Here is a 27,617-nt window from a genome sequence, read left to right as displayed (position 1 = left end):
TGGAGCCCAGAATCCTCAGATTCATTTAGGATCTGTACAATTAATCCTTAACACCGTGCTGAGCATTTGATGTGGACGGAGCTTTCTCCATGATAGGAGCCTGAAGTGTCACTAAGTACATCCCTGGACACTTCTAATGGCACATGTACAACCAGAGGGTTCGTGTCACACTGGGTACGAGGAAATGCCAAGTGTTGCGGGCGGGGAGGGGGCCGCTGCGCTCACTATCACGCTTGGGTCCAGCGCTGCTGCTTGTTGCTCGGTGGCTCGAGCGGTGGGCCGGATCCGGGGACTCGAGTGGCGCTCCTCGCCCGTGAGTGAAAGGGGATAGTTTTTGGGGTTTGGGAAGTCGGTCCGTGACGCCACCCACGGTGTGTGGTGAGGTTGGGGCACCACCGCTGCTCTGGACGGGGATCCCGGGAGCGATGACAGGGAGCAGCCAAGATGTTTCTCTCCCCTCCGTGGGTAGGGGGGTTGGTGGTCCCGGGGCCCGGTGAGGTGACGGGGAGATGACTGGGTTTGGTGAGGTGCAGGGTCGCGGGGGCAGCGCAGTGCCAGACGGCACAGTGGTACTCACTCAGCCAATAAAGTACACGGAGTCTCTGGTAAAACAAACGGCTGGTTTGACGGGTCCCGCAGCCGGCTGCGGTGGTCACTCCCGGTAGGTTGGCGGTGACTGTGTCGCGGGCGGAGGAGGTGACGCTGCGCTCTCCCACTGCTCGGGTCCGGCTGCTGCTGCTGCGGCTGCTGCTCGGTGGTGGCTCGAGCGGTGGGCCGGATCCCGGGGACTCGAGCGGCGTTCCTCGCCCGTGAGTGAAAAGGGGGGTTTGATTGTGGGGATTTTAGATATTGTCCGTGACGCCACCCACGGTTGTGGTGAGGTTGTGACACCACCGCTGCTCTGGACGGGGATCCCGGAAGCGATGACAGGGAGCAGCCTGGATGTTAGTTCTCCCCTCCGTGGGTAGGGGGTTGGTTGTCCCGGGGCCCGGTGATGGGGTAGGGATGATGGGTGGCAGGCGGGTTGCGGGGCCTGGTGAGGTGCAGGGTCGCAGGGGCAGCGCTGTGCCGCACGGCACGGTGGTACTCACTCAGCCAATGATGAAGACACATTTCTCGGTAAAACACACGGCTGGATGGATGGGTCCCACAGACGGCTGCAGTGTTTCTGCTCCCGGCAGGTTGATGGTGACTGCCTTTCCCTGCACCTGTGTAGTATTCGGTTCCAATGGGTTCCCACCGGTAACCCGCTCCCCCAGCTTGGATGGGTGCTGAAGGAGCCCCTTTTGCCTGCAGGCTCTGGCCCTGGGAACTTTAGCCTTAGCGGTGACTGTGTTTCCCTTCACGGTTTGAGCTGTCGCCTTCTATCAGGACTTGATTGCTGAGAAACCCAAGATGTTCCCTTCGCTAACGGATTTGACAAATTCACGGCGACTCCTAGCCTTGTCAGGGTCCGTAAACCCCTGCCGGATGGTGCTGGCTTCTCTTTGCGTACCGGTCCGGTACCGCCGGGCCACCGCCCGTCCACGGTCCTTACGGCTAGCTCCAATAAGCCACTCCTGCAGACGGTCACCACCGTCTGCCAACCTTGCTGCTCCGTCCGGGCCACACACCCGGACCAACTTCAGTCTGCTCAACTGCTACTTTCCTTCCTTCCACTTTCTCCTCCACAACTCATCTGACTGTTTTCCCGCCTCCAGGACTGTGAACTCCTCGGTGGGCAGAGACCAACCACCTGGCTCCACCCCCTGGTGTGGACATCAGCCCCTGGAGGAAGGCAACAAGGGTTTTTGTCTGACTTTGGTGTGCCTGACCGGGAGTGTGGGGTGTGTTGGTGTTGTTCCGTGACGACCTGGCTTGTCCAGGGCGCCACAACTGCCTTTCCCTGCACCTGTAAAGTTCCTTCGGGGTCCGTAGGCCCTGCCGAATGGTGCTGGCTTCTCTTCGCTCCCCGTTTCGGTACCGATGGGCCACTGCCCAACCCCGGTCCTACGGTTCCGCGTCGATTGGCCTCTCCTGCAGACGGTCACCACCGTCTGCCAACCTTGCTGTATGTGCCCGGGCCACGTACCCGGACATGGTCAGACTGCTCCACTACCACTTCACTCCTCTCCTTTCACTTTCCCTCACTCCACAGTTCTGACTTCCTTTCTCGCCTCCAGGACTGTGAACTCCTCAGTGGGTGGGGCCAACCGCCTGGCTCCACCCCTGGAGGGAGGCAACCAGGATTTGTGTGTGACTGATGTGCCTAACCGGGGTGTGGGGTGTGTTGTTGCAGTACCTGTGATGACCTGGCTTGTCCAGGGCGCCACACAAGCGAACAGCGAAACGGAAGGGAAACCCTGTGTCTAGAGAAGGGGGAGATGGGGACCCCTGACCAAACCTACTGCTGGCCTCTGGCTTCCCTCACCACCCTAGATAGGCTCTGCACCTATGCGCCAAGCAGGATACCTCGCCCTGGCTGACCCTGAAATAGGCCCTAGGTAGGGAGCAGATAAGATGAGCTCTTAGTCAACCCCACTAGGAGCTAAAGGACACACAGGGACAACAAACAATTGAAAACAGCAAAAAAAAATATCTCAAAGAAGATTCAGGGAGAGGGACTGCAAAATGCAACAAAGTTACTCCAGATGAATGCAAGCCACCTGCTTGCACTCAGGATCTGTAGGGAGTAAGAGCTATCACCAGCACAGACCAGAAGGAAATGAGGGTATTTAAAGGACACAAAGAGAAGTGCTAAGGAAAACAGCTGAAAGGGTGTGGAACTCCGCAGGGTCCTAAAGGGAAAGGGATGAACCCCAGGCAGAGGACATACATAAGATACAATATACAACAAATTAGCAATTTATTGTATATGTATATATATAGGAACACTCCCGTTCAAATTTTATGTCAAAAGGATTTAGAAAATACGGTAGAGAATTTCTCTAAACAAATAGGAGCAAAAATCTGATAAAAATTAATTTTGTTTTACAAAATTTTAAAAACATACAAAAATTAAATCACAGAGATATATACAGAATAAATTAGAGGATCTAGTGGCATAAAGTGCAAAATTACATATAGTGACAAAAACAGTTCTTAAATAGTACAGCGAACTGGATGTACTGCAATACTTAGCTGGAATGTGCAAAGTCGATATAGATTACTCCCTCAGTATTTTCAAAAATGTATCTAATATATAAAGGTGTGTGTGTGTGTGTGTGTGTGTGTGTGTGTATATATATATATATATATATGTGTTTGTGTGTGTGTGTGTGTGTGTATGTCCGCTAAAGGAATCCGCACCGTCGCATTTACAATCACACCATTTTGCACAGACGCCCCATGTGACTCAGGGAACGTCATAGACTATGTTTTGATGGGGAAATTTAACCCTGCGCTTTACAGTTACTCTCCAAAAAACCTGCCTTCATTAAAGTTAATGGAGCAGTGAGCTATTAGGTTATTAATAGCAGCTGTGAGTGGTTGGTATCAGAACAAAATAAATTGTTAGTATAAGAAGCGTATGTGTGAGGTAATAAGATGTTGGTGGAGAGACAGATAGAGACAGACAGGAAGAGAGAAAGAGAGACAGACAGAGACAGACAGGGCAAGAGACAGAAACAAGTAAAGACACATGGAAAGAGACAGAGACAGACGGGAAACAGAGAGACGGGAAACAGAGACAGACGGGAAACAGAGACAGACGGGAAAAAGAGACAGACCTGGAAAGAGACAGACCTGGAAAGAGACAGACCTGGAAAGAGACAGCCCTGGAAAGAGACAGACCTGGAAAGAGACAGACCTGGAAAGAGAAAGAGACAGATACAGATATAGAGAGATAGACAGACACAGAGAGACACAGAGATAGAGAGAGACAGACAGAGAGACTGATACAGACAGACAGAGACAGTCACATAGAGACAGACAGACAGACTAGGACAGAGACACAGTTACTATCCTGGGCAATGCCCGGGTACTACAGCTAGTAAGCTATAAAAGTATAAAGTGATACTGTGCAAATAAATAATTGCATACAAAATTACAGAAAAATACCTTACAAAAAAGGGAATAATAATTATATAAAAAATATATATAGTTTATTTCTGTGAAAAAATATATATGTAATAATTATAAAGAGGGATAAAATGTATACTGAAAATCCATAATATGCAAAAGTCAGTGCAAGAATATCCAGCTGCCTAAACTATAGAATCACCAGCAATAGTGCAATTGAGAACCCACAAACACTGTCTCAACTGTGTTTCACAAATAGACCATCAGGTGGCGCTTAATTCACAATTATGCATGTATCAATTAGGTGTATAAAACATTCCTATATCAAAGCTGTGCTGCAACTATGAAAAGGCCACCGCCATCACCGGACCCAAAGGACATAGTAAAGAGCAGGACATAGTACATCAAGTTACCTGATCCAATGCTGTTATATGTCGCACTTCTGGGGTGTGAGGATTGCGGATTGATTGAGGATAACAGCTTTGGCCCAGGTAACTTTTCATAGTTGCAGCACATATAGTTGCAGATATAGGAATGTTTAATACACCTAATTGATACATGCATAAGGCTATGTGCCCACGGGCGCTTGTACCTGTGAATGTATCCGCAGGTACGAGCGCAGGTTTCCGGACATTCATACGAATTACCTGCGGACGTCCCGGCCTCTATCTCCATAGCGGAGGGCCGGGACATCCGCAGGTACGGTAATTCCGCATGAATAATTGAAATGCAGTTATACCTGCGGATGCCACATGTTCGGCAGCCGCACTTTCCGCAGCGGGGACACAGCACTCCCCATGTCCCATAGGATAACATGTGGAGTGTCTGTACATGCTAAAACCTGCGGATTTATCTGGAAAATCCAGAAAAATCCGCAGGTTTTCCTTGGACAAATCTGCAAATACAAGCTCCTGTGGGCACATAGCCTTATTGTGAATTAAGCGCCACCTGGTGGTCTATTTGTGAAACACAGTTGAGACAGCGTTTGTGGGTTAGGCTAGTTTCACACTTGCGTTGAACGGCATCCGTTGCATTGCGTTGTGTGACGGATGCAACGGATGTGTTGCATATAGTGGCACAACGGATGCAATGGATGCTGCAAAACAACGGAATCTGTTTTGATTTTTTTTTTTTTTTACAGTTTTACCGGCGGCAGACTATTGTGAACGATCAACTGATCGCTCCCTGCAGCCAACCGCCGGGTGATCAGCTGATCGCTCCCCGCAGCCGGCCGCCGGGTGATCAGCTGATCGCTCCCCGCAGCCGGCCGCCGGGTGATCAGCTGATCGCTCCCCGGAGTCGGCCGCCGGGTGATCAGCTGATCGCTCCCCGCAGCGGGCCGCCGGGTGATCAGCTGATCGCTCCCCGCAGCCGGCCGCCGGGTGATCAGCTGATCGCTCCCCGGAGCCGGCCGCCGGGTGATCAGCTGATCGCTCCCCGCAGCCGGCTGCCGGGTGATCAGCTGATCGCTCCCCGGAGTCGGCCGCCGGGTGATCAGCTGATCGCTCCCCGGAGCCGGCCGCCGGGTGATCAGCTGATCGCTCCCCGCAGCCGGCCGCCGGGTGATCAGCTGATCGCTCCCCGCAGCCGGCCGCCGGGTGATCAGCTGATCGCTCCCCGGAGCCGGCCGCTGGGTGATCAGCTGATCACTCCCCGGAGCCGGCCGCCGGGTGATCAGCTGAACGTTCGGCCACCGCAAGCCAAAATAAAGTTTGTGGTTAAAAAAAAAAAAAAAAGAGCATGTGCAGTGAAATCCAGAGGATTCCGCTGCTGAAAACAACGTTACAAGCTGCGTTCCTCCCGCTGGGCGGAAGCAACAGAGCGTCGCCCAGCGGAAGCAACGCAGGTCCTTTTGGTACAATCCGTCACCCATACAAGTCTATAGGAAACAGCGGAATCCGTTAACGGATTCCGCTGTTTTCCAAAAGGGCGGATTGTAACGGAAGGACAAAAACGCAAGTGTGAAAGTAGCCTAAATTGCACTATTGCTGGTGATTCTATAGTTTAGGCAGCTGGATATTCTTGCACTGACTTTTGCATATTATGGATTTTCAGTATACATTTTATCCCTCTTCATAATTATTACATATATATTTTTTCACAGAAATAAATTATATATATTTTTGATATAATTATTATTCCCTTTTTTGTAAGGTATTTTTCTGTAATTTTGTATGCAATTATTTGTTTGCACAGAGTCACTTTATACTTTTATAGCTTATACATTTTTGAAAATCCTGAGGGAGTAATCTATATCGACTTTGCACATTCCTGCTAAGTATTGCAGTACATCCAGTTCGCTGCACTATTTAAGAACTGTTTTTGTCACTATATGTAATTTTGCACTTTATGCCGCTAGATCCTCTAATTTATTCTGTATATATCTCTGGGATATATTTCTTGTATGTTTTTAAAATTGTGTAAAATAAAATTAATTTTTATCAGATTTTTGCTCCTATTTGTTTAGAGAAATTCTCTACTGTATTTTTCTAAATCCTTTTGATATAAAACCATATACAACAAGCAGTAATAATGGATGATATGTGAGCAGTCACTACAGAGGTAAAGACAATATGTGTACAGGGGGAAAGAAAGAAAGAAATACAAAACGACAAGAGTATCTCCATGACCACTGAGGAAGGATTCTCCGGTCGTGATGGTTAGTATACCCAACTTAACCCTATAAATAACACACCGACTGCATGCGACTTGGTTAAACAAATTGGCCACAGCAGCCTTTATTACCTATTATTAACATTCTAACACAAGGGGGCGCCGTCCAACGGGCAACCCCAAACAAATAATAGGTAACACATAAATAATAACTGTACATGTAACCCCATGTAGGCCCGGTCCAGAAACCACTTCCTCCACCAATATCCCTGGCCGCAACACTCCGACCCAGAGATGAGGTATTAATCACCCCGTGGATTAATACCCCCCAAACTTTGCAGAACCCCGTGCCTGCAATTTACCGGAACCCGGAGACACCATACCAAGACAGTGCCTCTCAGTCCAGCCACCAATCCCTTACAACCGCCTCTGGACCAGACCTACCCCCGCCACAGGACAGGACACGTGACACCTTTCGTGGCCTGGACCCGCCACACACCCAAGGCTTGTTCCACCATCACGCAAACCCAAGGCCCATAGATCAGAACCAATCTCATTAAGGTGAACCCCATCACCCCTCCGAAACTGCCACTTCGGCGACTCCAGATCCGCATGTCGCACCACAATACCGCCGTTTCTCCGCACGAAACGCGCAACCACCCTGTTCACTTGAGCCCGGGCGCGATTAAGCTTCTCAACTGACCGTGCCCTCCTCCACGCCAATATGGCCACCATATCCGACTATACCACTATCAAACCCGGATACCTGGTCCATAAACGCAATAGATCCATCTTGATGTCCCTGATCAAATCACGCGATGCCCGCGCTCCCAATTCCTTTCCCCCCCACGTGCAAACCAACACGTTCGGAGGTCTATCCACCCTGCAATAGTATTCAAACTCCGGCACGACCCTGCTCCATTCCATGCCCCGCACACCGAACCACTTGACCAACGCAAGCGATCTGTCCACACCCAACTGCCGACCATTCGGGCGAGCGTCGGCCCGACTGGCCCCCCAGAACACGAAGAAGTGCCCCAGAATCCATATCAGGCAGATTCCTACAACCAAAGAAACAACTTTAATAAACAAAAAACCCCACCAACTCCAATTTGCAGCAAGGAACCCCGACAAAGCCACAACCAACAACTCTATAAAGCCCTCACTGGGACAACAACTGTGGTCGCACATAACCCCGAAAACGATAAGACTCCCACCAACCGATTCGTCTCACCATGTCATCACCCAGGCCCCAACGCGAAGCCTCCGCAGCCGCCCCGATCCTGAAGGAATGAGACCCGTAATCTCCCGGGCATTCCCCCGCACAGCGCAAATAACTCCTCAGTACGGCCACAAACTGGTAATGAGACAACCAAGACCCATCCATGTGCCATAACAGCGGGCCCGGAAGACCCCCCCCCGGCCGCAAAACTTCCTCACCATCTGCACCGGGCACAACTCATCCCCTTGCACCGCGTACATCACAACCAACCTGCCTCGACCCATCTGGTCTGTTTTGGACCACTTAAGCTGACACTCTACTCTCCGTCCCACCACTGCCACAACCTCGGACATCGGACCACCCCCCCTGAACCTGGAAGGGCTCACCAACGCCCCAAAAAAGGCTAACACAAAAGCCGTTTCAAAAGCACCCTCACATAAACTGAGACACAAATTTCCCGCAAACCATCCACCAAGCGCCGTAACAAAACCAAAGAAATGGGCCGCCTAGTGTCCCGCTCCTTCGCCCCGTTACGAAAAACCTTCAAGGCCTGCCGCACCCGAAATCCCGCGACACGCCCCACTCACCCCTGACCTTCAACCGAAAGGCCACAGCCGCCACCCTAAGTATCATTGCTGATGCTGACTTCCCAGCCCTGAAATCCTCGCTCACCAATGCCAGTAGCGCCAACAAGTAATTTGCTCGCCCGTCACCAAACATAACTCCCAGCATCTCCTGCCACTCAACCCACACTTTAGCATAACGGCACAAAGTCACCTCGGTCACCGAATTCCTAATTAAACCCGCAATCAATGCCTCACCAGGCTCCACAAGTTCTCTGGACACACCGCTCCGATCTCGTCCGCCCCCGGCATTAACTCCCGCAACCTGTGGAACTGAAAACGAGATAAAGCGTCCGCCACCCCGTCATCAACCCCCGCCACATGTTTCGCAACCACATGAATGTTCCACAGTAAACACTTGACCACCAAATGCCGCAGATAAGCCACTACCGGTCCGGACTTTGCAGACAAGCTGTTTATCGCATGCACAACCGCCTGATTATCGCAGTGATAGCACACTTTACGTCCCGAAAATTGCGACCCCCACAATTCCACCGCCACCACGATCGGAAATAACTAAAGCAAGGCCTGATTCCTTACCAGACCAACCTGCCGCCATTCCTCAGGCCACCTCCCGACGTACCAATGTCCCTAAAAAAGGGGCGATGAAACCCGCCGACCCGGCCGCGTCCCTGCACAGTTCCAGCGCACCATTGGGCACCACCTTCTTCAACCACAAGGCTCGGCCGTTAAAACGTTGCAAGAAAACATCCCAAACCAGAAAATCCTCCTTGATCTCCCGCGTGACCCGCACAAAGTGCGCCGGGGACCGTACGCCTGCCATAGCTGCAGCCAAAATCCTGGCGAACACCCGCCCCATTGGCATAATCCTGCACGCAAAGTTCAACTTCCCGAGCAAAGACTGCACCACCTTCAGCCGCACTTTCCGTGCTGCCAGCATTGCTGCTACCGCGCACCACAAGTCCACCATCTTCCCCTCCGGCAGCCTGCATTCCATAGCCAAAGAGTCAATCTCACTCCCCAAAAAACCGCATAACCGGCGCCGACCCCTCCGATTTATCCTGTGCCAAAGGGATCCCAAAGCTATCCTCCACTCTCTGTAAGGTGAACAACGAGCCAGCGCAAACCATGGATCCCGCCGGACCGACACCAAGAAAATCATCTAGATAGTGGATAATGGAGGACAAGCCAGACACGTCCCGCACCACCCACTCAACAAAGGAACTAAATGCCTCAAAATACAAACAAGAAATTGAACAGCCCATAGGCAAACAACGATCAACATAAACTTATCACCCCACCAGCAACCCAGAAGGTGCTGGCTCTCCGGATGCACCGGCAGCAAACGAAACGCCGATTCTACATCCACCTTTGCCATCAATGCACCGCGTCCCGCCGCCCGTACCAAGTCCAGCGCTTTGTCAAACGAGACGTAGTACACTGCCGACAATTCTGGCGCGATGCCATCATTCACTGACGACCCCTCTGGAAATGACAGATGATGGATGAGCCGAAATTTATTCGGCTCCTTCTTTGGCACCACCCCCAACGGGGACACCACTAGACTACTGCACGGCGGGGTCTCAAATGGACCCCCCATCCTGCCCAACTCAACCTCTTTACCCAACTTCCCACCCACAACCATAGGGTGGTCCCTCGCCGACCGTAAAGTACGACAAACCGGAGGCAATGCCTCAACCGCCGACGGAATCTGAAAACCGTATAAACCAAACCGCCAAAAAAAATTGACGCCGCTGCCCCGTCCGGATACCTATTGAAAAAACGGCGCCATCGCCTCTATTTTCACCGGCGTCCTCCCTTTTACCAAACCCGTCCCCAGCCTTGCCTTTCCCTTTTTTTTTTTTTAAAAAAACATTTGGAAAAAAAAACTATGTCCCCCCCCGCAGCCGGAGTACTCATGCTCGAACCTGCATGCTGCACCAAATTTGCACTGGCCGTCGTTAACTTGCCAGCACAATCCCTTTTTCTGGGTACCCGAGGGCCCGGCTCCCGTTCCCCCTGGCGCCGCCACGAAAGGGCTGGCTCGGGGCCGCCATTAAACGCATCCATAAGGAAATGTCCTTATGGTCCCACCGCATGCCGGGCCGCAACGCCTTCCGCTGCCTAAACTGCTCATCATACCGCAGCCATGACAAGCCCCTGTACGTGCGATACGCCTCCCCAATTGCATCCAGATAACCAAACAGAGCCGAGCAGTGCTCCGGCTCCTTTTCCCCTATTACACTTGCCAAAATTGCGAACGCCTGCAGCCAATTGGAAAAAGGAACGAGGAATGAGCCTATAACGGCGTTCCTCTTCCTCTTCCCTTTCCTTCTTGGAGTCGCTCGGCTTCACCCTGTCCAGATTAAATTTTTTTTTTTTTTTTTTTTTTCAGGGGTAGCAGGGAAAATATCTCCACATACTCCCCCTTCCAAATCTTGTCCCTCACCTCTTTCTTGAGGTGAGCCCCTAACGGTCCCTCAAAGCACACGTAAACTCGGCCCTATCATCCAAACGCACCACCTCATCCTCCTTTTCCTTCTCCTTTTCTACCGCTGTTTTACCCGCGGGCTCCACTATTCCACCAACCGCACCCGTCCCTACCGGCGCCGCCTCGCTGCTGACCGACGCTGCGCCATCCACCGCCGACCCGTCCAGGCCGCTGCTGTTGCCGGCGCGCGCGCTAAACCCTGCAAGAAGCCCAGCAACTGACTAAGCAATGCTGACCCCCCCTGGCGCTGCCGTGCCCGCAGCCACCTCCCCAAAACTAGCACCCCGCGCCGCAAGCAATGCCGAATCCACGGCTAGCTCACCCGACCGTGGCGCAGAAATGGAAAAAGGTACCGCAACGTCCTCCGCCATCTGCTCGTCAGATTCGTCCCCCGACCTGAGGGCTCCCTCTTCTTCCTCGCTGTAGTCGTCCTCCACCGTTCCAGCTCCAGAGGATGCAGCCGATGCATCCCCTCCACCACGGCCACCCTCCTGGACCGCCGCGTGGGCACTGGCGGTGGGCATCCGTCTCTTCCTATGCGGCGACAGCCCGCGAGACCGTCCTGTCCCCCGGGCCGCCGCTGACCGAATCCTCTTCCTGGAGGAGCCTCTCCCTGAGCTCAGGGGGCCCCCCACCGTCGCCTCCAGCCCTCCAGGGGCCCCAACCGTGGCATCCCGCTGGGTCCTCCCCGGGAGGGGGAGACCGCTGCTGCCGGGCGCAGGACTGATGACCTGAGGGACCTGGCGGGAACCGCAGGGCTCCTGCCGTCCCCCCCCGCTCCCCGCAGCCTCACGGGTATCCGGGTGCCGCCTGCACACACCGGTCCCCCCGCTGGCTGCCTGCGCCCAGCCCCCCCGCCGCCCATGGGGGGTACTGCTGGCCTCATTCGACTGCTGGACCCGCTCCCAGTTGGAAGCTGCCGCAGGGGCCGTGTCCCACCGCAGGGTGCCCATCACCAGGAGCAGGCCCCAGGCTGGGCACGCCCCCGCTCGAAGTCTCCGATCTACGCTGGGCACGCCCCCGGTCCCGGGCTGCCGCTGGCCTGTTAAATTGAGCCCGAGGCCTGGGACCGGAAGTAGGCCCCAGGGCGGGCCCGCCTCCGTCCAGGCCGCCGCTGGCCTCAGATCGTCGCCGGGCTCGCTCCCGGCCGGGAGACGCCGCTGGGCTCTTCACTCCAGCCTGAGGCCCGACATCAGAAGAAGGCCCCGGCCTGCCACGCCCCCTTTGCGGCCGCCGCGGCCTCGCCAGAGATTCCTCCCTGCGGCCGGGGCAGACGCTGGAAGCAGCCGCTGCCCGCCCCGCCGCGGAGAGTCCCGAGGGGGGCTCTCACCGGGCCTCCTTGCTCCCCCTGCGCCCAGGGAATACCTGATGGGGGGGTGGGCCTGGAACGCCGCCCGCGGTCGAGGGGGGGACAAGGGGCAGGTGCCGACGGGGAAACCCAGGCAGCCCTGAAGCGGGACTGCACTGCCTGGGCCCGCGCACCGCCATCGCTGATCGGATCATCCTGTCCCGTTCCTGGAGGTCCGCCATGCCGTTGGTCAGGTCGGAATCCTTTGCTGTCCGGAGTCACAAGGAAGGTAAGACCCCTCCCCTATAGCTTATATACTAGCCCCCTCCCCACCCTACAGTGACCCTATTCCACCAATCCCCTATAAGGGCCCATAATGCCCTTTAATTCACTTTATTAACCCCTTCACTCCCTCCCTTCCCTCTGGTCATGTCGCCCCTCCCCCCTATGGGGTCCATGGCTTTCTCAACACACTGAAGGCCCTGTCACACACAGAGATAAATCTGCGGCAGATCTGTGGTTGCAGTGAAATTGTGGACAATCAGTGCCAGGTTTGTGGCTGTGTACAAATGGAACAATATGTCCATGATTTCACTGCAACCACAGATCTGCCACAGATTTATCTGTGTGTGTGACGGGGCCTTTAGGCCTCTTTCAACCGTCACTGACAAACACATGTTCTCACTGACGTGTTAAAGATGCATTTTGCCCTCCATATACTGTGCTTTTGGCACATGTGTGTTCTCCGTGTGCTATCTGTGATAATACACGGAGATCAGGGACTTCTATACTCACCTGACCCCGCCGCTGCTGTCCATGGTGCTGAAGTCTCCCACACTGCTGTCTCCCCTGCATGGAGACACGGCCAGTGAGACTGATGCTTGCGCAGACCCCTAGAGTTGATTGAGTCTGTGTATGTCCGTGATTCCGTTACAAATAAAAACTAGCACAAACGTACCAGAATCACTGACGTGTGAAGGGGGCCTAAGATAGCGTACAACAGTGCTCCAGCAGATGAATCACCGTGCACCAAGACCGGTATCGCTTTTACTATATTTGACATGGAGGAACAAGATCCACCATCTTTAAAGGGCGGAGGCGACTGTCAATAGGATTTCAGTAACCTGTGACTCCAGCAGCAACTCACAGGCCAGCAGGAATAAACTCCTGCCAGACAGATCATCAGCGAGCAGAAAACTCATTGATGCCCGACTCTGACTGAGAAATCATAGAAGCACAAGTTGGCGTGTCAGAGTGTGCAGTGTGAACAGAGTCCAAAGCTGGCATGACACCTGGCGCGTATAGAGCAGCACACCGCATGACACCTGGCGCGTATAGAGGAGCACACCGCATGACACCTGGCGCGTATAGACGAGCACACCGCATGACATATTGGCGCAGGACTTTGAGTCTGTTGGATGCAAATATATTCCATGGGAACCTCCAGCTGTGACCACACATAAACTCAGTGATGTCACCACTCACACCTGCGGCTTAATCAGTCTCTGCCTGAAGCCACAGCGGGAGGTCATGTTTTCTGCCTATGTGCTGTGACTGCAGGATGCAGCAGAGCCAAGATCATCATGGGATCTTGTGTGGATTATGTCGGACCTGGGTGTTTTGGGGTTAATAAATTGGTGAAAGTGTGTTTTTTATATTTTATTTCAAATAAAGACTTTTTTTGGTGTCTGGGTTTATTTCTTTTCACTTACAAATTAATAATAGGGAGGTCTCAGATGCCTCTCACAACTAATCTAGGGCTTAATGGCAGCTGTGAGCTATCATTAACCTCTTATATTACCCCGATTGCCACCACACCAAATCAATCAGGATCAGCCAGGATTGTCGCATCTAATGGACGTGACATTTCTGGATGAATGTAGGCTGCTATTTTTAGGCTTGGGGAGTAATAACCATGGGCCTCCCCAGCCTGAGAATAACAACCCCCAGGTGCTGGCTTTATTTTGGTTTGGTGTCAAAGTTTGGGTAGACCGCATGTGTTTTGTTTTAATGACTTAAATAATTTAAAAAAAAGCTGCATCTTATTTTGATACACAGCCAAGATAAGTGCATGGCTGGGGGCTGTAGCCTGCAGCCGTATGCTTTATCTGTGCTCGGTATCATAATATGGGGGGACCCTACTCCAATTGTTTTATTTATCTATTTTTACACTATAGATACGCAGACAGCGTGTGTGATTCCAGCCAATCATAGATGCTCTTACACAGGGTGGGGGTATGGTCTGACTGCAACCAATCACAGACGCCGAGACAATTTGAGATTGGCAAACCTTTTTTGAACAAGTTCGTTCATTTCTACTCGTAGGACCGAGCTCGCCAATGCTGCTCTTCCATAATGTGCAAGGACAGGAAAAAAGGAGGCTCTCTGATACACATTGAAAGAGATAGTAAGGAGGACCTCAGAAAACATTGTGTTACTATTGGTAAGGAGTGGCACTCCTGGAGTGTAGAGCCAGTGCACAGCTTTACCATATGACCAAGAAGAATGGGCAGCTTTACCATCTGACCAAGAAGAAAGGCCAGCTTCACCATCTGACAAAATAAAGAACCTCATCCACACCTACCACAAAAGACTTCAAGCTGTCATTGAAGTTAGAGGGGGCAATACATGGTATTAAAAACTGGGGTGTGTGAACTTTTCATCAGGGTCATTTGGATGTTTTTGGTTTTCATTATGATTTAAAAACAGAAAAACACAACGATGAACAATGATAGAGGTATCAGAATTATCATTTTTCTTGCAGTAGGTTATTTAACGCAATCAACCCTGTCTAAATGCCTATTAAACACACTGTACACTGCTCTGAAATCTCTCCCTGCTCTATGCTCAGCTCACAGCGGTGTTGAGATTTGTTGAATCTTCCAGCTGGTCCTGCTGCGTACTAACACTGTCCCTTATGCAGCAGCTCTCCCAATGCTCGCTCCAGATCAAATGCACCTAAGGCCTGTTTCACACGTCAGTGATGCTGGTTGGTACGTATGTGCTAGTTTTTATACGTACCAGAATCACTGACATATGCAGGCCCATTATAATCAGTGAGTCTGCGCACATCAGTGATTTTTCACTTACCGTGTCTTCGTGCGGCTTACATGTGTGTCCGTGATTGCCGCACGGAAACAAGTCCGTTTTTTATGGCATCATTGATGTTCCACGGACCACATTATGGTGTGATCTGTGAATTACGTGACGCGCCCCAGGGCGTTGGTGTACTCGGTCTCGGGCCTGGTTTCACAGGGGAGATGTCACGGATGTCACGGATGTCATGGCTGATGTCCGGTTCCATGACCCTGGGGGTTGCTTTAAAAAGGGGGTATTTACAGGGAAAATAGTAAAGTTTTTGTTGTGACGCCATTTGTGGTATGCGGTTATATGGAGAGAGCCACCGCTGCAAAGTCTCTTGATACTGGGGCTGTTGGTTAGAAGCAGCTTGTATGTTTGGCCCTCCGCAAGTAGGGCTGAGCCCCAGGGGACAATGATGATGGTAGTAGTTGATGCGGGTGGCAGTGTGAGAAGAACTCAGACAACACAGGATTGCGATTTAACTGGTCTTTACTCACTGTCACTGAGCTGTAACCAGACTGGTGCTGGTTTCTGCCAAGTGGTTCCTTTGGTCCCAGTGCCAGTGATGTGACCTGGTGAGCTCTTCTTCCTTGCACCCTTTATTGAAATGGTAGTCCCCATGGCCTGAAGTGTCTGGGGGTCCCCTCCTGGTTTCTCTGTCTTGGTCCATATGGCAGGTAGCTTGAACCTCTCTTGGGAAGACTCTGGTCCCTGCTCCCGGGTTCTCTCCTTGCTACTGTGCGACGGACACTACGGTCGGTGAGGTCCTTGATGGTCTCTCACAGGGCAGAATTATCAAGTCAGCCTGAAGTGCCTTCCTGAACTAGGGATCTTCACCCCGACTGTGTCTGGTCCTGTGAGTACTGGTACCGTACTCCACCAGGCTACCATACTCCTCTAGCCCACAGTTCTTACTGCAGGTCTCAACACACGTTGCATCCTTCCTCTCCTCTCCTTACTCCTCACCAACTGACTAACTGACTAACAACTGACACTCCCTAGATTCTCCTCCTCCCCTGGTTTCTGAATAGTGGGATTGGTCAGGTCCCGACCAAAGTGCAGCTATCCCTCTGTACCTGTGTCTAGCCTGGTACCCAGCTTGTGGATGGGGGCAAGGTTGTGTGTTTTCTAGTTGGCACTGCATCTGCTACTGGATGTAATACCCTGTGGCACCTGCTGGCTCAGGGGCACCACACACATATCATAAAAAAATGTTCATTGAAAATAAAAAGCATTTTCAAATCACCTTCTTCAGTTATGCTGTGTTCAGCCACTTCTCTCTGCAGCTTTCTGGCCTGATCATTACTGCCATGCATATTCATTAAGCATGACACAGCCGACCCGGAAGTAGCTGTAGAGGGGAGAGACACAGCCGACCCGGAAGTAGCTGCAGAGGTGAGAGACACAGCGGCCGTACACAGGAGAGCATGAGAGTTCAGCACCACGGACAGCAGGAACGGGGACAGGTGAGTTTATCTCCATGTGCTATGTGTACGTATCACAGCACACGGATGGAATATGCGTTTATAACATGTCAGGGAAAAACGTCTGTTCATGTTTTTCACTGACGTGTGAAACAGGCCTAAGATGGTGTCAGTGGGTCTTATATAGACCCAATGACATGATCCAGCCAGCCAATCACTAATGCCAGTAATAAAGATGGCTACAGCAGTACTGTGATTGACAGGCAATCCCAGCATGTCTAGTGGCTGAAAATCAATCTCTCATCACTAATAATCAGCGTAATGTTTCCCACAAAAAGTCACTGAATAGAGTATACGGGGCTGGTAGTTCATGTATATTTTGTAAGAACCCAAATACACAGCCTCCTACAAATACCAGGTGCATGCTGATAGGCAGATGAGGCACTGCTGGAACCCCTTATGGGTTCATATAATTTATAATTCTTGAAACACCCGCTCCGTATACTCTATTTGGTTACTTTTTGTGACAAAAATCCTATACCTAACCTGTTTCCCCAAAAATATGACCTACCCCAAAAATAAGCTTTGGTAGGTTTTTGAGGGATTTTTGGAGTATGCTTAAATTATAAGTCCTACTCCAAAACTAAGCTCTTCTTGCAGTTCCATAAGGAAGTGTCCAAGCAGATAAAAAAGTTAAAGAATACAGCAGGACTCGTCATCAAGAAAAGTGCACACGTCCAAAAGAAAGTAGACACCCCCCCAAAAAAGCAGACACGCTCAATAAAAAGCAGACACTGCCCCCCCAAACAAAAGGACACATACTCATCGGACCCAAAACAATTACATTTCGCAAGTGTGGATGGGCTCTCACTCAGATCTGCGTCGCTGTCAGGTCCCTCGCCTTTCCATCTGTGTTGCACTGCCGCTCTCACAAACAGATCGAGTACCAGTATCACCCTGCATGAGTGATACCGCTTCCAGCCTCCAGGGGGAGCCAGCCGCTGTAGAACGCAGGAGACCTGAAGGTGACGCAAATCTGTATGTGAGAGCCCATTCACCTGCCAACTCTAATTGTGGTCTGGTAAATGCGATTCATTTAGGGTGTGTCTGTTTTATTTTGGGGGGGTAAACTTAGCTAAGTATCATTGTATGGGGGATTTGTTGGGGAAAACTGGGATCACCTGGGTTTTTGGTGGTACCGGCACTGGGGTTCTGGGTCCCTAAGTGGGTAGGCCCTGCATCCTGGTGGGGATGCAAAACCTTGTAGCACCCTGATGGTCTCAGGGGCGTTACATTCCCCCTTGGTTAATTCCAGCACTTCCTCGGGCTGCAAGGTAAAACTGGTTACACACTTTTTTATTTATATGTAAAACATAACTGGCCATTCCACGCAGGGGAGGTTCATCACTTTAACGTTGCAAACCTGGGTATCCCTCCCTGCACCCACCACCCAAAGATCTTGGTCCCAGAACCCTTCTAACTAGGCAGGTTACCGGTTTTCTTTGTGACCAGGTGTTAGCCGCCTCTGCCGCAGACCTTTCCTGCACCCGGCCTCTCCTGGTGGTGGTGCCCACAGCAATGACCGCTGGATGGGTGTACAATGGTGGGGCACATGTGTTCCTGTAAATAGTTGCACCATAAGTTTCTGTTGGCTGCTGCCAGTCCTGCAGGCTAGGTCCATTTTTAGCAAAACATTTTAAAACTGGTAACTTGTCAATCTGGAACAGTCCAATGTTCAAACAACAACACAATTTTCAGTTGGCAATTTAAATCAACTTTACATTTTTACATATTTACATTTACTTTTGTGCGTTTTCAATTTTTGTACCTGAGCGGGGTCTGACCTAGGTTGGTACGTGTAGACCTACATAAACCTGGTGTGTCAATTTGCCTCTGTGGTGCTCTGGTATGCAGTGTTTGTGTCACTCTAAGGGGTACTTTACACGTTGCGACATCGCTACTGAAATATCGTCGAGATCACGGTTGTTGTGACGCACATCTGGTGCCAGTAGCGACATCGCAATGTGTAAATCCTAGGAGCGATGATGAACGAGCGCAAAACAGTCAAAAATCATTGATCTGTGTCATGTCGTTCATTTCCATAATGTCGCTCCTGTTGCTAATTCGATGTTGTTTGTCGTTCCTGCGGCGTCACACATCGCTGTGTGTGAAGCCGCAGGACCGACAAACATCTCCTTACCTGCATCCCGCCGCCAATGCAGAAGAAAGGAGGTGGGCGGGATGTTACGTCCCGCTCATCTCTGCCCCTCCGCTTCTATTGGCCAGCTGTCTAGTGACGTCGCGGTGACGCTGAACGCACCTCCCCCTTGAAGGAGGGATTGTTCAGCAGTCACCGCGACGTCGCCGACCAGGTAAGTGCGTGTGAAGCTGCCGTAGCGATAATGTTCGCTACGGCAGCATTCACAAGAAATCACATGTGCGACGGGGGCAGGTACTATCGCGCTGGACATAGCTAGCCGATGCTAGAGATGTCGCAGCGTGTAAAGTACCCCTAACTGTTACTGAGTGTACTGAGTGTTTCTCTGTCACTTCTCAATCTCCTTGGTTGAGTATCTTGAAGTGTACCTTCTGTAGACTCTTCTGGGATTGCTACAGCTGGTTCTTCTTCTGGAGTTGGGATTACTTCTTGTTGAATGATTTCTTGATGGCTTTCTTCCACTTGTTGTGGGAACATTAACACTGGTACAAGGATTGCTCCATTATATTGAGGCCAGTTCTCAGGAAAATCTCCAAGTATTGTGGTGTATCACCTTTTCTTTTGGTTCTTGTACTTCCGGGATACTGGGAATCTCTTCTTGAGGTTTTAGTTTTTCTGGACTTTTCTTTAAATGGTCACTGGATACCATAGATGTAGTTTTTCCTTGATTCTTGGTAATGACACAGGTTTTCTGATTTTCTCTGCTTGAGGGTAAAACTGTGTAAGTTTCTGCTTCCCATTGGTCATCGAGTTTGTGAACTCTTCTCTTTCTTTACAGTACTATTTCTCCTGGTACGAAGGAAGCAGCTTTTGCTTTCTTGTTAAAGTCCTTTTCCTGTTTTTCTTGACTCTGGTTCAAGCTGTTCTCAACGCATTTTTGCATATTCTTGTACTGCGCTTGACGGGTAGTATTACAGTCATTCTCTGATGATTCCAGTTCTGGCATTATGACTTCCATTTCTAAACCAACTGGTAGTCTTCCAGGTCTTGCTCTCATGAGATAAGCTGGTGTACAGTTTGATGAACTTACTGGAATGTTATTGTAGATATTCACTAGGTCTGGTAGCTTCTCAGGCCACAGGTTTCTTTCCTCTCGTGGGAGAGTCTTCAGCAATTCGATAACAATCTGATTCATGCGATCACACATGCCGTTGGTTTGTGCATGGTACGGAGTAGTGTGAATCTTCTTGCATCTGTACAGGTTACAGAACTCCTGTAATATCTCAGTTTCAAATGCAGGTCCTTGGTCTGTTAATACCTGTGCAGGGTATCCATGTGGTCTGCTGAAATGCGCTTGAAAGGCTTTTGCGGCTGTTTTTATTGTTAAGTCTTTAACTGGGATGACCACTAAGAACCTGGAGTAATGATATACTATTGTCAAGGCATAGGTGTAGCCTCTTCTACTGAGTGTCACCTTCACATGATCCAGGGCTACGAGCTCCAAAGGCTGTATGGTAACAATAGGCTGCAATGGCGCTTTCTGGCTGTTGCGATTCTTCCTTCTCAATGCACAGGAACCACAGTTTCTGCACCAATTGTCTATGGAATTTCTCATTCCGATCCAATAGAATCTGTCTCGCAGCAATGCTTCCAATTTCTTCCAGCCAAAGGGTCCTGCTCGATCATGGTAAGCTTCTAACACCATCTGGATGTGGCTTCTGGGTATGACCGCTTGGCACACTCTTTCATGAGTTTTAGGGTTGGTAACACTTCTGCATAGTTTACCTCTATGGATACATAGTCTGCTTCTCTCTTTCCACAATTGTTGAGCTTCTGGTGGAGCATCAGGTCCCAGGTGTGCATCTGGTTGAGTGATCAGTTCCTTGATCAACTTCACAGCAGGGTCACCATCCTGGTTTCCAACCATAATGAGGCAACGGGTTTAATGCAGCCTCTTGATGTTTTTTATAAACGTGTTGGTACTGGGAGACACTAGGGTGGTGGAAAGCTGGTAACTCGATTTCTTCCAACTCATCCACATCTTCTCCCTCCTCTGACAAATGAGGCATCCTGAATAATGCTTTTGCATTGGCATTTTTGTGACCAGTACGATATTTGATGGTGAAATCATAATTTGTTAGCCGAGCCACCCACTGCTGCTCCAATGCACCCAATTTTGCTGTATTCAGGTTAGTCAGAGGGTTGTTATCCGTGAACACGGCAAACTTCGCAGCTTCCAGGTAATGTTTGAACCATTCTGCGACAGCCCAGACCAATGCCAGGAACTCTAACTTGAAGGAACTGTAATTCTCCAGGTTCCTCTCCGTAGGGTGAAGCATCTTGCTTGTGTATGCAATCACTCTCTTTACCGTTCTGTACCTGGGACAACACAGCTCCTACTCCCACGGTGCTAGCATCAGTATATAGCACAAAGGGCAGATTGTAGTCAGGGTATGCCAGGATCTCATCTCCAGTCAGGGCTAACTTCATCTGTATGAAGGAGTTTTCTTCTTCCTCACCCCACTCAAATGGAGGACCAGAAGTCTTCCCCTTTTTAGTATGACCTACCAGGAGTTCCTGTAAGGGCGCTGCCATCTTTGTGTAGGCTTTGATGAATCTCCTGTAGCATCCTACCAGGCCCAGGAACTGACGGACTTACTTGACAGTGGTTGGTCATGGCCAGTTCTTGATGGCTGTTACCTTTTCTGGGTCTGGTGCCACTCCTTCTGCACTGACAATGTGTCCAAGGTATTGGACCCTGGGTTTCAACAGGTGACACTTTGATGGTTTCAACTTCATTCCATACCTGGATAGTGCCTTGAATACCTCAGCCAGATGTTCCAGATGATCCTCATAGGTCTTCGAGTAGACGATCACGTCATCCAGGTAGAACAGTACTGTCTCGAAATTGCGGTGTCCCAGACAATCTTCCATCAACCTTTGAAATGTTCCAGGTGCATTGTGTTGCAGGCGGAGGGGTCGCGCTCGCTACGCTCGGGTCCGGGGCTTCTGCTGCTGCTCGGTGGCTCGAGCGGTGGGCCAGACCCGGGGACTCGAGCAGCGCTCCTCGCCCACGAGTGAAAAGGGGTGGTTTGTTTGAGGGGGATAGTCTGTGACGCCACCCACGGGTCGTGGTGATTATGGGCACCACAGCTGCTGGTGACGGGGATCCCGGGAGCGATGGCAGGGAGCATCTAGGATGTTGTCCCCTCCGTGGGTAGGGGTTGGTGATCCCGGGGCCCGATGGTGTAACGGGGAGGCAGGATGACTGGGGTGCAGGGTTGCAGGGGCAGCGCGGCACAGTGCCGGATGGCACTGTTGTACTCACTCAGACACAGATGCACAGAGTCTCTGGTAAACCAAACGGCTGGATGGACGGGTCCCGCAGCCGGCTGCAGGGGTTTGTGCTTTCCCCGGACAGGGTGATGGTGGCTGTCTTTCCCTGCACCTTCTTAGAATGTTCTGACTCCTGTGGTTGCCCACCGGTAGTCCGCTCCCCGGCGTATAGGTACCGAAGGAGCCCGTTTTGCCCGCAGGCACTGGCCCTTGGATCTCTAGTCTATGGCGGTGGCTGTGTATCCTCATGGTGTGGACTGTTGCCTTTTGTCGGGTCTTGGGTGTTAGTAAACCCCTGGGGTTCCAGTCACTTTCCGATTTGACCGTTGTCGGCGGCTCCAAGCCTAGTCGGGATCCGATGGCCCTGCCTTTGTGCTTAGCTTCACTCCGCTCCACGGCTTGGTACCGGCGGGCCACCGCCCGACCCCGGTCCTATGGTTCCACAGAGATCCACTAACTCCTGCAGACGGCCACCACCATCTGCCAACCTTGCTGTTTGTGTCTGGGCCTCTACCCAGACACCGACAGTTTCTGACCTCTCACTTTCACCTCCAAACTTAATGTGTCACTTTTCCTGCCTCCAGACCTGTGAACTCCTCGGTGGGTGGGGCCAACCGCCTGGCTCCGCCCCACCTGATGTGGACATCAGACCCTGGAGGGAGGCAACAAGGGTTTTTATTTGACTGGTGTGAACTGTCCATGGGAGGGGGTGTGTGTGTTGTTACGTCTGTGACTACCTGGCTAGTCCAGGGCGTCACAATTGCAGAGTCCAAAGGGCACGCTGTTAAACTCACATAATCCCATCGGGTGGCAACTGCAGTCTTGTCCTGGTCCTCGTCTGCAACGAAGACTTGCCAATAGTCACTGGTGAGATCTAAGTTGGAAAAGTAGTTAGCAGCCTTCAATGCAGCCAGGAATTCTTCTTTATGGGGTAGTGGATAGGCGTCCTTGTGTGTTATCTGGTTGATCTGCCTATAGTAAACACACATTCTCATGGTGCCACCCTTCTTCTTTACCAGAACCAATGAAGCTGCCCATGGGCTACAACTGTCTCTGATGACCCCAGCCTCCTTCATTTTCCTCAGCATCTCTTTGGCACACTGGTAATGTTTAGGTGGTATAGGTCTGTACCTTTCTTTAATAGGAGAGTGATTCCCTGTGGGTATGTGATGGTGTACCCCTTTTATGCTCCCAAAGTCTAATGGGTGTTTAGTGAAGACTTGCTCATATTCTTGCACTACCCTGTAAACCCTGTGTTTCTGGTGTGTAGGTGTGGAATCAGTTCCTACATGTAACTCTTGACACCAATCCTCTAACTGTTGTTGGGTGTTGTCAACCTCCGCTGGCTCTGGTGGGACCAGGGATTCCACTGTCTGTCTGGAGTCATCTGTTACCGTGAACAATTTGGCAATGGTGGTGTACTTGGGCAACTTGGTTTCCCCCTCCCCACAATTTAATACTCGCACGGGGACTCATCCCCGGCGGACATCAACCACTCCCCTAGCTGTTAGAACCATGGCCCAATTTTCTGAATAGATGGGCTCCATTACCGCCTGGTAGTCCTGCCCCTTTAAGATTATGGCCGCCCGACATAACGGCCAAGAGATCCAATGGGCCATCGCCTGCGGGCAAACAGGCTCTCCCGACATACACGCCGGGGAGTGGGACTCCCGTCGCTGAAGCGCGGCTGTCCATTTCTACAAAAAGGTGCAGGAGAAAGGACACCATCAACCCGTTTGGGGAACCAAAGCAACCGGCTGCGGGCACCGACCATCATCCATTTGGTTTACCAGAGACTCCCGTGTGTTTGTCAGCGTGAGTACCACTGTGCCTTCGGGCCACGCACCGCCCTGCCCCGCCCCGCCGAGCACCGGTATCGCATCACATCAAACGGGTCCTGGGGCCACCACCCCTGCCCATGGAGGGGTTAACACCAAAAGCTGCACCAACATCTCCCCCGGGGTGCCTAGTCAACAGCAGCGGTGGTGCCTACATTCACCACAACCCAAAAAACAAGAGCACTAGGAGTTTTAGTGCAAAAGTAGAAATTTATTATAAATATCATTAAATACCAACAATTTGTATAGAGGACATATAGCGAGCAAAATAGAGGGATTAAGTACCCGGATCCCAAGAACCACACTGAGAAAGTCTTATATAAGGTCAAGGTATCAGAACTGAAGCAGGCCAGCCTGTAGGCAATCTGAATGAGTGTAAAATGCTGAATCATAAAGATTCCATTGGTCAGTAAATATAACAGATCCTATACAACGAGCCTGATTCAAAAAGAAGCACCCATGCTGATGCATATACTGTTACTAGATAAGGAAATATATATACAGTATTCGTAAAGTCACCAGAGCCTGAGTGCTTACCTAAGTGCAGTGGTGGTTAGAGGGATCCAGGCCAAGACAGAGGGGACCTCCGACGGCCGTTTCGCGGTAAACACCGCTTCTTCCGGGAGGAGTAAGTGCAGTGAGGAGGGGAGCGCGCCATCCTTTTGAATATCCGCCACCGGGTCACGTGATGTGAATCACGTGACCGGATGCCAAGGGAGTCAGGGACGCCAGCGCAGCCGCACAGCGCGTTCCCGGACAGCGCATGAATGCGCATGCGCGGGACACGCTGAAGAGAGCGCGGCGTCACCGCTCCCAGGCAACAGGGAGGACGCGGACGATGCGAAGCGCCAGGCTAAACCAGGAGGCACCCGTAGGTACCATATGGTCCAATAGGCGCCACACAAAGGCCGCGCCCCCCCTGGTGGCGAACTAAGAAAGGCAAAGATGGGACACATCTCAATAAAGATTTTTCAAAGTTTCTCTTTCCCCATTTATCTAATATAAAGGGGCATATGATCCACATAGATTCCCACAGGGGGCAAACATCATCAAGTTCGTTTGTCAACAAGCTCAGAGGGGGACGCGTCACCACCAGTAAGCGTGACAGTCACTCAAAATGGAAAAATGACACCCATGGGAATCATAGCTGGGATCAGTGGAAGTGTCCCATCATTTGCCTCAACCCGTGAGTGGCGTCACGAACTTTACATCTAAAACCCCCCTTCAAAGCGCCAGCCCCCTTGCAGAGCGATGTGACCCCCAGTCCGGAGGCGCTTGAGCCACCGACACACGAGCCCGGATCCGAGTGGCTCGGCTGTAGCCGAGCACGGGGCGGTACACATACATGTCCAACACAGTGCATATTTTCTTTTTAAACCCAGGTAAGGCATCCGGTTTCCCATGATATTGGGGCAGCCATGCCGCTTCGGGGACATATGGCAGAGTAATCGGCATGATCGGTACCACCGCTCCGGCTCCGGGTGCTGCCGCTTGATCTACCGGAGCAGGCTCCGCTGCGTTCCCGCTATCAGGCGCCTGCATTTTCCTGTTCCCCCTTGGTTTCTGTTGTAGCTGTTCTGTTTTGTCACAAGTCAGCTTATGGGATCACCAGTGAGGTCCTCTGAATTAGGCCTCTTCAGACCTAATCAAGATCGAGCGCTCGGAGAAAAGACCAGCATCCATGTGGGCATGATCAATTTTCTGTTTATTCAACCAAAGTACAGTTTATTTATACTATTTACAGATCAATGTGATATTGCAAAAAAAGCTTCTAAGCTGGACTTTACAAGTTGCTTATATGACCTTTAAGTTTTAGCAAAACAAAAATGTAGAGTCATGCATATGAGATAAGAAGAAGATAAGAAGAACATTTAGAGACAAAATAATCCTTGAGCCTGTCTCTTATTCCGAAGGCTCCATAATGACTATGAACTACCATCAGATATACTTACTAATAACAATAAAATATCGTTAATGAAGAAATAGAGAAACTATTAACCCTTCTATATCAATTTCCCCCTTTTGTAAATGGTATAACCTTCACTACAGGGTCAGTAGGCGTCCAAACAGGAGCTGCTGGCTCATGGGCCTAGTACCCATGAGGGGTCTTACTACCACTTCTATATCAGTTTCTCACCACTCTCTCGCAAGACTCGAGCACCTCGGGAACTTCCGGGTCAGGTTACTGCCTGCTTCCGCCCGCGCTTACAGGAGTCGTGGGCGGGATTTCTTTTCGCGCCTTTTGGTCTGCTGTGGCGCAGTTATTTTTCACAGCAAAATGGTGGCGGTTTTTCAAACAATAAAGTTCAGTCCATATAATCCAAATTTTAAGGCACATGTGGCGCCCTGGACAAGCCAGGTCCTCACAGAACTACACCAACACACCCCACACCCCGGTTAGGCACACCAAAGCCAAACACAAAATCCTTGTTGCCTTCCTCCAGGGGCTGATGTCCACACCAGGGGGTGGGCCAGGCGGTTGGTCCCGCCCACCGAGGAGTTCACAGTCCTGGAGGCGGGAAAAGGAAGAAGATCAGATCAGTTTTGAAGTTTGAGAAGTGAGGAGTGAAGTGGTAGAGGAGCAGTCTGAAGGCGTCCGGCTGTGTGGCCCGGATGGAACAGCAAGGTTGGCAGACGGTGGTGACCGTCTGCAGGAGAGGCTAATTGGAGCAAACCGTATGGACCGTGGACGGGCGGTGGCCCAGCGGTGCCGGATCGGAGAGTAAAGAGAAGCCAGCACCATCCGGCAGGGCTTACGGACCCCGACCAGGCTAGGAGTCGCCATTAAACTGGTCAAATCCGTTAGTGAAGGGAACCTCCGGGGTTTCCCAGCAGTCAAGACCCGATTGAAGGCAACAGATCACACTGTAGAGGGAAACACAGTCACCGCCAAGGCTACAGTTCTCAGGGCCAGAGCCTGCGGGCAAAAGGGGCTCCTTCAGCATCCATCCAAGCTGGGGAGCGGGTTACCGGTGGGAAGCCATTGGAACCGTAACACAACACAGGTGCAGGAAAAGGCAGTCACCATCAACCTGCCGGGAGGAGAAACACCGCAGCCGTCTGTGGGACCCGTCCATCCAGCCGTTTATTTTACCGGAGACTTTGCATTCGTCATTGGCTGAGTGAGTACCACCATGCCGTGCGGCACAGCACTGCCCCCGCGACCCTGCACCAGGCCCCGTAACCCACCTGCCATCCATCCCTACCTCCCTCACCAGGCCCCGGGACAACCAACCCCCTACCCATGGAGGGAAGAACCAACAACCAAGCTGCTCCCTGTCATCGCTCCCGGGATCCCCGTCCAGAGCAGCGGTGGTGTCACCAATCTCACCACAACCATGGTTGGCGTCACGGACAATATCCCTAAACCCAAACCACCCCCTTTCACTCACGGGCGAGGAGCGCCGCTCGAGTCCCCGGGATACGGCCCACCGCTCGAGCCACCACCGAGCAGCAGCAGCCGGACCCGAGCAGTGGGTGAACGCAGCGTCCCCTCCTCCGCCCGCGACACACACGTCACTCGGTTTGACCGAGTCCAGTTCAATCCTGTTCGTGACGCCAGGAAAAAGGGTTGTAGCACCCA

The 27,617-nt window shown here is 51.4% G+C and overlaps 1 protein-coding gene across 1 annotated transcript in view; it reads left to right on the top strand.

Moving 5' to 3' along the window:
- Positions 1-27,617, top strand: part of LOC142302946 (uncharacterized) — a 101,946-nt gene that overhangs the window by 25,476 nt on the left and 48,853 nt on the right. The gene's annotated exons all lie outside the window — the stretch shown is intronic.

Source organism: Anomaloglossus baeobatrachus, chromosome 1, assembly GCF_048569485.1.
Source record: "Anomaloglossus baeobatrachus isolate aAnoBae1 chromosome 1, aAnoBae1.hap1, whole genome shotgun sequence".
Classification (NCBI taxonomy): domain Eukaryota; kingdom Metazoa; phylum Chordata; class Amphibia; order Anura; family Aromobatidae; genus Anomaloglossus; species Anomaloglossus baeobatrachus.
Note: the sequence above shows the minus strand (reverse complement) of the source record. Positions and strands in the feature narration are given on the sequence as shown.